The following is a 12,156-nucleotide window of genomic DNA, read 5'->3' on the forward strand; positions in this document are numbered from 1 at the left end:
AAAATTGTGGGGTTGCTGTAGAAACAACTGACTATAATCTGTTTCTTCTCTTTACTTCTCCTTTTCTCCTCCCCTCTTCCACCCCTCCCCCACCCAAAAAGTAAACTGAAAATATTTCACAGATAATAGGGTTAGAAAATGCCTTTCTATTTCAGTTAAGATACACTCAACTTTCAGGTTATTCTGCATTAGTAAAATCCTGATTCTTTTAGAGCAAATGTACAAAGCTTTAAATTGCTGTGCAGACTTCAGCCAGTTTTACTAAAAAAAAAAAAAAAAGCAAGAAGAGTGACCTCACTTAAAAATGTAGAAATTGGTAGTTTTATTTTGCGTGATTGTCCGGATATTTTTACTCTTGGTGTACGTGTGCCTCATGTGTGCAAGATCTGCTTCTTTTGGCCAACGGTGTTTGTAAGGGCATTGGTGCAGCCCGAGATGTTCTTGCCCTCCCACCCCAGGCATAGAGAGCAGAGTGGACCAAATCATCCCTCATTTTCGTCTTCCTGCCTGTGGCAGCAAGACAGAACCCTTGCAGTGTCTGCCTGCTTTGTGCACCAGGGGTCAGCAACATGTCCGTGGTAATTTTTCAAAAAATTGAATTACATAAACGCCCCCCCCCCCCCGTCTGTCACTAAGTGTAGTAATTTTGTCAAGTGTCCATCGTGCAACATGGTGGTGCTGACCCCTGTGCTGCACCCTGAGCTAGGTGGTAGGTAAGGGTTAGGTGTGGGGTAGGTGGGTAGTTTGTCTTGTTGCTTATTGGCAGCATGCAGCAATTTTTTAAAACTTTAGTCAGGTTCTAGGTTTAAGGTTAGAATCTTTCTGCTTGTGTGAGGTTTCAGAGCCACTTAATGACAGGTACTCTTGGTGCCTGTGTTGTTTAGGAGAGGAACATATTCCTGAGCAATGTACCATATGTCGATCCTTCTCTAAGCAGACTGAAAAAGCTAGAGAAGCCGGCCTAAAATGTTTCTTCTGGAGTGGCTATGTAAGCCTCCTTGGACATAGAAAGGAAGGTCACAGCTAGAACTCAGTCTTGTGGTCAGTCCCTTTCTATGAGCACCCTGGGTAGGTGACATTCCATCCTAAGCTCCTGGACTGTGTTGACCAAGAGGCCTCCGTTATCTTCTGATGGGTAGGAAGGAGCACTGCTCCAGAGTTGTAGATCACCCTCTCCAGTGCCTACTTAGACTTATTTTCTCACCCCAGAGAAGAAAGGGGTTGGTGTCCTATTCTGGAGGTCCTCACATCTGAGCTGTGTTCAGCATCCCAGCAAACCCTGTGCTTCTGTCCGCATTTGGCACCATCTTTCAATGGTTTGTGTACTGCGCGCCCTACCTCTTTCAGGCTGCAGAATGGATCCTGAACTGCTGACCAGTATGCTGCTTGCTCTGCCCAACACGTCACAAGTGGCAGTGGAGTTATTCCTTAAACTAAAAAGTCAAGAGGAGTGCGACGTTGATCTCGCCACACGTAGTAGCTATGACATGAGATTGCTTGTGGCTTTCACAGAGGTGCTGACCACAGTGGAACTCTGCTTTTGGGCTCGGGAAACCAGCACTGAGTGATGGGGTCACATCGTGATGCACATCTGGGATGACGAGCAGTGGCTGCAGAACTTTCGCATGAGGAAAGCCACATTAATGGGACTGTGTGATGAGCTTGCCCCAGCCCTGCGGCACAAGGACACGAGAATGAGAGCTCCCCTGTCGTTGGAGAAGTGTGTGGCGATTGCACTGCTGTGGAAGTTGGATACTCCAGACTGCTACCAATCAGTTGCTAACCAGTTCAGAGTGGAAAAGTCGACCGTTGGACTCGTGTTGATGGAGGTGTGCAGGGCCATTAATCGCATCCTGCTGCAAAAGACCGTGACTCTGGACAACCTGCATGACATTGTGGATGGCTTTGCACAAATGGGCTTCCCTAACTGCTGAGGGGCGATAGATGGCACGTGCATTCCAATTCTGGCACCAGACCACCTAGCCACTGAGTATATTAATCGCAAGGGGTATTTCTCAATGGTTCTCCAGGCGCTTGTGGATCACTGTGGACGTTTCATGGACATTAACTCAGGCTGATCTGAAAGATGCGCGCGTTGTGCATCTTTCCAGAACCCTGGCCTGTTCAGGAACCTGCAAGCAGGGACTTTCTTCCTGGACCAGAAGATCACTGTAGGGGAAGTTGAAATGCCCATTGTGATCCTTGGAGACCCCGCCTACCCCTTAATGCTGTGGCTTATGAAGCTGTACATGGGGCAACTTGACAGCAGCAAGGAGCGGTTCAACAACAGGCTGAGCAAGTGCAGAATAACTGTTGAGTGTGAATTTGGCCGTTTAAAAGCCTGCTGGCGATGCCTATATGGGAAACTGGACACGCACAATGACAATATTCCTGTGCTTATAGCTGCGTGCTGTACGCTCCATTATATTTGTGAAGGGAAGAGTGAGCTTCACTCAGGGCTGGACCGCAGAGGATCAGCGCCTGGAGGTTGAGTTTGAACAGCCAGAGACCAGGCCTATTAGCGAGGCACAGCGTGGTGCCATAAAGATCAAGGATGCCTTGAGGCAGCAATTTGAAGCTGAAAGCCAGTAATATTTGTTGCTATGCTTGGGATTGCAGTGCTTGTAATGCTAGGAGGTGATGGTGCACATGATGCAAGAAGGGGCCTTAACATAATTGTATGTTGCTTTGCAGTGCTCTTTTTGCTTTCACTTAATAGAATAAAGATTGCTTTCAAACAAACACAATTCTTTTATTAAAAGACAACAACTGGAAGAGAGAGTCAAATGAAAAAATTCATCAGCAGGGATGGTGGAAGGGAAGGTATCAAGAGGAGGAGGGGTCCTGGAATGGCTACAGATTTCTGTATGTCCAGGGATCATACCCAGCCTTCTCCTTTGGAGTACAATGCAGCGGGTGCTGTACTTCAGCAGGGCCAAACTGTAGAGGGATGGGTGTTGAGTGCAGTGGGTAGTGGGAGTTCACACTGCTGGACTGTGAGGAGGGAGGAGTGGAATGCTGTGGGTAGAGAGTGGAGTCAGGAGGTTGATAAGTGTGTTGGCTGTGTGTGTGTGAGGGGGCGCATGGGAAAGAGTTTTGTGACAGAGGCTGCAGGGGAGGGCGGGCGCGGAGCTGCTCGGTTTGAAGAGCTAGTACCGCCTGGAGCGTGTCCACTTGGCGCTCCATAACGTTTAAGAGCCGCTCCATGGCTTCTTTCTGGTGTGCCGTGTTCTCCTTTTGGTCCCTCTTCTTGCTGTCCCGCCACTCCTTCAATTCCTGTTTCTCAGCGGTGGAGTGCATCATAACCTCATGGAGAAAGTCCTCCTTACTTCTTCGTAGCTGCTTTCTAATTCTGCGCAGCCGTTCTGCTGCCGATAAGGGAGGCTGGCCTCCCAAGGTCATCTCTGTGAAGTTTAAATGCAACGTTTTACAGAAGCAGTATTGTTTGCAACACAGACAACACTGATTCAGTGCTTTAAAACTCAGCCAGTACTCTGACACCTGTCACTAACTGGCTGACCTCAGACAAGCACACATGAGCCACAAGACCCCCAAAATGGTGAGTAGCCGCAAAGGCAGGATGAATCACTCTTCCTGGACCCTGCTGTACAGTGGGCACGTGGCTCTTGGGGAGAGCCAGCACAGTAGGGGGGGGCTTGATAATCATTCCTGTCCCCACACTTTCCACAAGATGTGATCATTATGGAAGATATCTCGCTGCTGGGGGTGAGCAGGGAATCAAGGGAGGGTCTTCTCTAAGCCTGTGGCTTCCATTCTGGCCCCTATGCGGGTCGCCTGTGCACAGCAATGGTCTCTCTTCCCTCCCTCCCCACCCCCCGTGATGGCACAGTGGTGCGTGAAAGTTACCGTTAATGGGGCAAGAAATAAAGCAGCTCTGCCAAGGAACCTGCCGCAGTGGATTGCCCAGTATATCCACGAGAGTTTCCCGGAGACTTCTGAGGGAGATTCCTGTGAAGTGAGTGAGTCTGTAGGCATGCAGTGGGAGACCAGCCTGATTTCTGCAACCCTCCTGCCCCCAACAGATCGCTTCAGCAATTCCCAAAATCAGATCCACTTACCAGGGGACTCCTGTTCGTCCAAGATTTCCTCCTCTTGGCTTGCTCCACTCTCGACTGGCATGTGAGCCAACGAAGTATCCACAGGGGCCTTTGCAGTGGAGGTGGGGTCGCCACCGAGTATCACATCCAGCTCTTTGTAGAACCGGCAGCTCATGGGCGCAGCACCGGAGCAGCCGTTTGCCTCCTGCCCCTTGTGGTAGGCGTTCTGCAGCTCCTTCACTTTTACCCAACACTGCAGTGTGTCCCGGACCCTTTCTATCATGCATCGTGAAATCTGTCCATAGATATCATAATTCCTATGGCTGGAGCGCAGCTGGGACTGCACAGCTTCCTCTCCCCAAATGCTGATGAGGTCCAGCAGCTCTGCATTGCTCCAAGCGGGGGATTGCCTGGTGTGTGGAGCAGGCATGGCCACCTGGAAAGATGCACTGAGACCACTGCACGCATCACTGAGCAAACAGGAAAGGGACTTTAAAATTTGCGAAGGAATGTATGGGGTGGGGATGATGGTTGGTCACCTGAGGACAGGGCAGTAAAGTACAAACCGATGACCAGAGAGGTGAGAACAGGCATTGTGGGACACCTCCCGGAGTTCAATTGCAGCGCTGTAGTTGCCACGGTGTCTACACTGGCATATAGCGCTGTAGCCCTGGTGCAGAAAGCTCTACTCCTCTTGTCAGGGTGGTTTTTTTATTTTATTTTTTATTTAAAGAGCGCTACAACTGCGCAGTTTCTGCATACTAAATGGCTTGGCAGTGTGTACACCTCGGGAGTTACAATGCAGAAAGTTGCTTTACTGCGCAGAAACTTGCCAGTGTAGACTGGGCCTAACTCATTATCCTCCTCAAAACTCTTCTCTGCTGTGATGCCTACCAAAAACTTGACAATTTTTAGGCTGCTAGTGTGTTGAGACTATCATGCTTATTAATATTTTCTCACTATCTGTCTGTATCCATCTGTTATCTCTTGTCTTACACTTAGATTGTAAGCTCCTTGGGGTGGGCACTGTCTTTTTGTTCAGTGTTTGTACAGCACCTAGCACAATGGAATCCTGGTCTGTGAGTGGGGCTCCTAGGCAGTACGGTAATAAAAATAATAAATAAAAGTAGAGTAGACTGTATGAATAGTGTCACAGCATAGCAGACATCCCATTGGACTGCTGTATTGAATACAAAGCTGCTCTTTCCTTCTTCTCTTTAAAAGTTAACTTGTCAGATGTCTGGAGAGGAGTAACAGCCACATACTGCTGATTGTGAAGAAGTATTTGAAATTCTCCAGCTTCTGGGGGTGGTGTAGGGCTATGAATAAGGAATGATATTAGCACCAGCCAGCTAGAGAAGACCGGTCAGACAAGCCGAGTGGCTGCTTTTGTAAAGCAGTCCTGAGAGCAGGGGAAGATCAGGCCTCTGAGCAGCTGTTCCAGGATCAGATGCTAATAGCATGTGAGACTTGCCCACTCGCTGTTTGTGCATGTGAGAAGTTTTCATAGAACTAAACAGGTGGAAATTACTAACGGTTCGTGTTTTTCACAAATGCAAAATAACACAAAATAAAGTGAAAAACGGCCATTAAAATGATGCCTGTGACTACTGTACCTTGGGACTGGGCCTGGCTCTGGGCATTGTGATTTGGTGTGCAAGCTTGCAGTGCTGTTCAGGTTTAGCCCTGTCATGATGATGCGTGGAGGGGTGGCTGAGCCAGATGTGAGTGAGTGGCTGGCACTGCAACCCTGCAGGCCAAGTTGCAATGCCTTGCGGACAGGAGCTGCTGCTGCAGGGTGAGTGCGGGGTGGGCTTGCTAAGCAGGGCCTCCCATCCTCTGGGTTCAGGACCTGATCCCTGGAGAGGGATGGATACAACAAAATGGACACCCCCCCCCCCAATAAAATAAAATAAGAATTTCATTGGGCTCTAGAAATTACTGAGTCTGGGACTGGAATGTTGAATTTGTAGCTACCTGCTTCAGATAAAAAGGCTTTTGCATGACTTATGGCTTGTTGATTCAAAAACTTTTCATGCTACTTGAATTATCTAGGGCCATGAGCTCTGTTATGGAGGACTGAATAGGAACACTGCACATAAAGGAAGAAAACTCATAATGAGTGGACATGCTCACGAGCTTGTCTTTAAACTCCCTAACAGTGGAGGGTGTGTGTGTCTGTGTGTGTGTATTGAGGGAGATGTGTGGGGAAGATAGTCTGCTCTGATCTATTCTTTCTAAGTGGGTGTTTGATTTCAATTACTGATAGACATGCAAACTTGTATATGCAAAAAGAGAGGTCTTAAGTGAACTAGTTATTTGTACTTCTGTCTGGACTTCACTTCTTACAGCTCTTTAAGGAGAGAAGGGGGAATAGAAGATTTGTGAGACCAATACAGCTGAGAACAAGAGTTGCTGATTTTCAGTCAGTCACTGGAAATTACATACACAGGAGCTTGTGAGCCTTTTGGAGCTTAAAACAGAAAGCAGGCCACAATTTCTAGGAATGGCTCATTCTGAGTTCTTAAGCATATCTTTATTATAGAGCGGAGCCTAGCTGTTCTGGCACTCTGCACAAGGCAGAGTTAAGGTTGTCTGTGTTTGACTTGGTGACTTAGGCCTGGTCTACACTACGATGTTAGGTCTAATTTAGCAGCGTTACCTCGATATAAGCCTGGACCTGTCCACATGACGAAGCCCTTTTTTTTTTTTTTTTGACTTAAAGGGCTCTTTAAATCGATTTCTTTACTCCACCTCCGACGAGGGGATTAGCGCTGAAATCGGCCTTGCCGGGTCGAATTTGGGGTACTGTGGACCCAATTCGAAGGTATTGGCCTTGGGGAGCTATCCCAGAGTGCTCCATTGTGACCGCTTTGGGACAGCGCTCTCAACTTAGATGCACTGGCCAAGTAGACAGGAAAAGGCCCGCGAACTTTTGAATCTCATTTCCTGTTTGGCAAGCGTGGCAAGGTGCAGGTGAGTGCAGATCTCATCAGCAGAGGTGACCATGATGGAGTCCCAGGATCGCAAAAGAGCTCCAGCATGGACCGAATGGGAGGTACGGGATCTGCTCGCCGTATGGGGAGACGAATCCGTGCTAGCTGTACTCTGTTCCAGTAAACGAAATGCCAAAACATTAGAAAGAGTCTCAAAGGGCATGAAGGACAGAGGCCATAACAGGGACGCACAGCAGTGCCGCATGAAAATTAAGGAGCTAAGGTAAGCCTACCAAAAAACCAGAGAGGCAAACGGCCGCTCCGGATCAGAGCCTCGAACATGCCGCTTCTATAATGAGCTGCATGCCATGCTAGGGGGTGCAGCCACCAGTACCCCAACCCTGTGCTTTGACTCCGTCAATGGAGAATCACGCAACACGGAAGCGGTTTTTGGGGACAAGGAAGATAGCTCACAGAAAGGAAGCGGAGAAACCGCTTTTCCCAACAGCCAAGATATGTTTTTCACCCTGGACCTGGAGCCAGTAACCCCTGAACCCACCCAAGGCGTGCTCCCGGACCCTGAAGGTGGAGAAGGGACCTCTGGTGAGTGTACCTTTGTAAATATTACACATGGTTTAAAAGCAAGCGTGTTTAATGATTAATGATTAATTTGCCCTGGCATTTGCGGCCAGTACAGCTACTGGAAAAGTCTGTTAACATGTATGGGGATGGAGTGGAAATCCTCCAGGGACATCTCCATAAAGCTCTCCTGGATGTACTCCCAAAGCCTTTGCAAAAGGTTTCTGGGGAGGGCGGCCTTATTCCGTCCGCCATGGTAGGACACTTTACCACGCCAGGCCAGTAGCACGTAGGCTGGAATCAGTGCATAACAAAGCATGCCAGCATATGGTCCCGGTGTTTGCTGGCATTCAAACAACATCCGTTCCTTATCTCTGTGTTATCCTCAGGAGAGTGATATCATTCATGGTCACCTGGTTGAAATAGGGTGCTTTTATTAAGGGGACATTCAGAGGTGCCCGTTCCTGCTCGGCTGTTTGGCTGTGGCTGAACAGAAATGTTCCCCACTGTTAGCCATGCGGTGGGGGGAGGGGTGAAGCAGTCATCCCAGAGAATTGGGTGTGTGTGGGGGGGTTATTTGGGTTTGTGCTGCACGCTAACCCGCACACCGCAGCCCCTCCTTTTAAATGGCCAACCCAACGGCCGCTTGGTATGGGAAATGAGGGCGCTGCTGTTTGAAACCATTCCCACATGTTATGAAGGTTAAAGAAGCCAAAAGACTGTGGCTTACCATGGCTGCCTGCAAGCCGAATTCTGTTGCCTGGCACTGCGTTAGTGATCTCTCACACCAAACCAGCAGGCCCTCAATATAAGAGGCAAAATGCGACCTTGTAACAAAAGCACATGTGCTGTGTAATGTGAACAGCAAGGTTTAATGTGAAAGAGTGTGCCCATTGTTCTCTAAAATGTCTTTTTAACTACCACTCTCCCTTTTCCCCCCACCAGCTGCAAATGTTTCTCCTTCGCAGAGGCTAGCGAAGATTAGAAGGCGAAAAAAACGCACTCTGGATGAAATGTTCTCTGAGCTCCTGCTGTCCTCCCACACTGACCGAGCACAGCAGAATGCGTGGAGGCAGACAATGTCAGAGTGCAGGAAAGCACAATATGAACGCGAGGAGAGGTGGCGGGCTGAAGATGATGGGTGGCGTCAGCTTGCAGACAGAAGGCAAGAGTCGATGCTCAGGCTGCTGGAAGATCAAACTCATATGCTCCAGCGTATGGTTGAGCTGCAGGAAAGGCAGCAGGAGCACAGACCACTGCTACAGCCCCTGTGTAACCAACAGCCCTCCTCCCCAAGTTCCATAGCCTCCTCACCCAGATGCCCAAGAACGCGGTGTGGGCCTCCGGCCACCCAGCCACTCCACCCCAGAGGATTGCCCAAGCAACAGAAGGCTGGCCTTCAATAAGTTTTAAAGTGCAAGGTGGCCTTGTCCTTCCCTCCTCCCCCACCCCTCCCGGGCTACCTTGGCAGTTATCCCCCTATTTGTGTGATGAATTAATAAAGAGTGCATGAATATGAAGTAACAGTGACTTTATTGCCTCTGCAAGTGGTGATTGAAGGGGGGGAGGGGAGGGTGGCTAGCTTATAGGGAAGTAGAGTGAACCAAGGGAGGGGGGCCTTCATCAAGGAGAAACAAACAGAACTTTCACACCGTAGCCTGGCCAGTCATGAAACTCGTTTTCAAAGCTTCTCTGATGCACACCGCGCCCTCCTGTACTCTTCTAACCGCCCTGGTGTCTGGCTGCGTGTAATCAGCGGCCAGGCGATTTATGGTGTGGTGGGAGGTTGAGGCAAATGTCTCACCCTTACTCTCACAGATATTGTGGCGCTCACAGCAAGCAGTAATAACAATGGGAATATTGGTTTCGCTGAGGTCTATCCGAGTCAGTAAACTGCGCCAGTGCACTTTTAAATGTCCAAATGCACATTCTACCACCATTCGGCACTTGCTCAGCCTATAGTTGAACAGCTCCTGACTACTGTCCAGGCTGCCTGTGTATGGCTTCATGAGCCATGGCATTAAGGGGTAGGCTGGGTCCCCAAGGATAACTATAGGCATTTCAACAACCCCAACGGTTATTTTCTGGTCTGGGAAGAAAGTCCCTTTCTGTAGCTTTTGAAACAGACCAGAGTTCCTGAAGATGCAAGCGTCGTGTACCTTTCCCGGCCATCCCACGTTGATGTTGGTGAAACGTCCCTTGTGATCCACCAGTGCTTGCAGCAGCATTGAAAAGTACCCCTTTCGGTTTATGTACTAGCTGGCTTGGTGCTCCGGTGCCAAGATAGGGATATGGGTTCCGTCTGTCGCCCCACCACAGTTAGGGAATCCCATTGCAGCAAAGCCATCCACTATGACCTGCACATTTCCCAGAGTCACTACCTTTGATATCAGCAGCTCTTTGATTGCGTTGGCTACTTGGATCACAGCAGCCCCCACAGTAGATTTGTCCACTCCAAATTGATTCCCGACTGACCGGTAGCTGTCTGGTGTTGCAAGCTTCCACAGGGCTATCGCCACTTGCTTCTCAACTGTGAGGGCTGCTCTCATCTTGGTATTCTGGCGCTTCAGGGCAGGGGAAAGCAAGTCACAAAGTTCCATGAAAGTGCCCTTATGCATGCGAAAGTTTCGCAGCCATTGGGAATCATCCCAGACCTGCAACACTATGCGGTCCCACCAGTCTGTGCTTGTTTCCCGGGCCCAGAATCGGCGTTCTACGGCATGAACCTGCCCCATTAACACCGTGATGTGCACATTACCGGGGCCCGTACTTTGTGAGAAGTCTGTCCATGTCTATGTCCTCATCACTCTCGTCACCGCACTGCCGTCGCCTCCTTGCCTGGTTTTGCTTTGGCAGGTTCTGGTTCTGCATATACTCCAGGATAATGCGCGTGGTGCTTATAATGCTCATAATTGCCGCTGTGATCTGAACGGGCTCCAAGATCCCAGTGCTATGACATCTGGGCTGAAAAAAGGTGCGAAAGGATTGTCTGCCGTTGCTCTGATGGAGGGAGGGGCGACTGATGACGTGGCTTACAGGGAATTAAAATCAACAAAGGGGGTGGCTTTGCATCAAGGAGAAACACAAACAACTGTCACACAGAATGGCCTCCTCAAGGATTGAACTCAAAACCCTGGGTTTAGCAGGCTGTTGATTTCACGGAGGGAGGAAGCAAATGAATACAAAACAAATCGGGTCTATTTCTTGTTTTGATCCACTCCATCTATCTTTTACGTCTTTAGGCTGGCAGCAGACGGTGCAGTTCGACTGCTAGCCATGGTCATCTCCTGGGTGCTCGGCAGAAGATGGGAATGACCTGGCTGAGTCACTCCCATGTCTGCCCAGGTGCCCCATACCGACCAAGGTTGGCTAAAAGAGCACCCAGGAATACAACGATGATGGCTACCAGTCGTAATGCACCGTCTGCTGCCAAAAGGCAATGAGCTGCTGCTGTGTAGCAATGCAGTCCCATATCTGCCAGCACCCAGGAGACGTACAGTGAGGTGAGCGGGCTCCATGCTTGCTGTGGTATGGCGTCTGCACAGGTAACCCAGGAAAAAAGGTGTGAAACGATTGTGTGCCGTTGCTTTCACGGAGGGAGGGAGAGAGGAGGGGCCTGATGACATGTACCCAGAATCACCCGCGACACTGTTTTTGCCCCATCAGGCATTGGGAATTCCAATGGGCGGCGGAGACTGCGGGAACTGTGGAATAGCTACCCACAGTGCAACGCTCCGGAAGTCAACGCTAGCCTCGGTACTGTGGACGCAGTCCGCCGACAATGTACTTAGAGCATTTTGTGTGGGGGGACACACAATCGACTGTATAAAAACGATTTCTAAAAAACTGACTTCTATAGATTTGACCTAATTTCGTAGTGTAGACATACCCTTAGTAGAACTGACTTGCTAAAGGACTTGAGGGTATGTATGACTTTATTCCTTATTTCTGTACTTTTTGGTTTTGAGTTTGCAAAAGGGACAATAATGCCAAACTGAAGTGGTTCTCACAGAGTATCTTATCTGAGTTTATTTCAGTTCCTCTCAAAGGAAATGATTTAATTTACTTTAAATAAAATTTGTACACATTTAATTCCTTACAGATTATAAATACAGTCCGGTCAATGTTCAGGTGAATAAGCAGGCAAAATTGTACTATGTTCAGTAGTTTTCAGATTTTTCTGTGGATTTGGAAGGCCTTGTTGCATATCAAGTAAAAGTCCATCATTCCTGAAGAAATACTCCCTGCAATTTTATATGTAATACTTATATATTTTAGTTGAGGAAAAGAAATTCCACTGGATCCTCTTGCTTCTTCAGCTGGTAGCATCATTCGTATTGGCAAATTGTCACTAAATTGAGGATTAGTTTGGGTTTCAGAAACCATACCCTCTAGCTGTTGGGGGTGTGTGTTGCATTCAGGCACAGTTGTGCAAGATTGGAAAAGGGTGCTAGTAGTACAAGCCAGAAAAATGATGTCCTGGAATGAAGGGCAAGATGACAAAACACTTGGTACCAAACTGGTGGATATTATTCAGTTAGGACAAGGCCTTGCTTTTGAAATAAAAGCTTGGCAAATGAAAC

General features: G+C 48.7%; 1 protein-coding gene across 1 annotated transcript in view; it reads left to right on the top strand.

The window, feature by feature from the left end:
- Window positions 1-12,156, top strand: part of FARP2 (FERM, ARH/RhoGEF and pleckstrin domain protein 2) — a 229,590-nt gene that overhangs the window by 12,102 nt on the left and 205,332 nt on the right. The window lies entirely within an intron of this gene.

The sequence above is a fragment of the Emys orbicularis genome, chromosome 9 (genome assembly GCF_028017835.1).
Source record: "Emys orbicularis isolate rEmyOrb1 chromosome 9, rEmyOrb1.hap1, whole genome shotgun sequence".
In the NCBI taxonomy this organism is placed as follows: Eukaryota; Metazoa; Chordata; order Testudines; family Emydidae; genus Emys; species Emys orbicularis.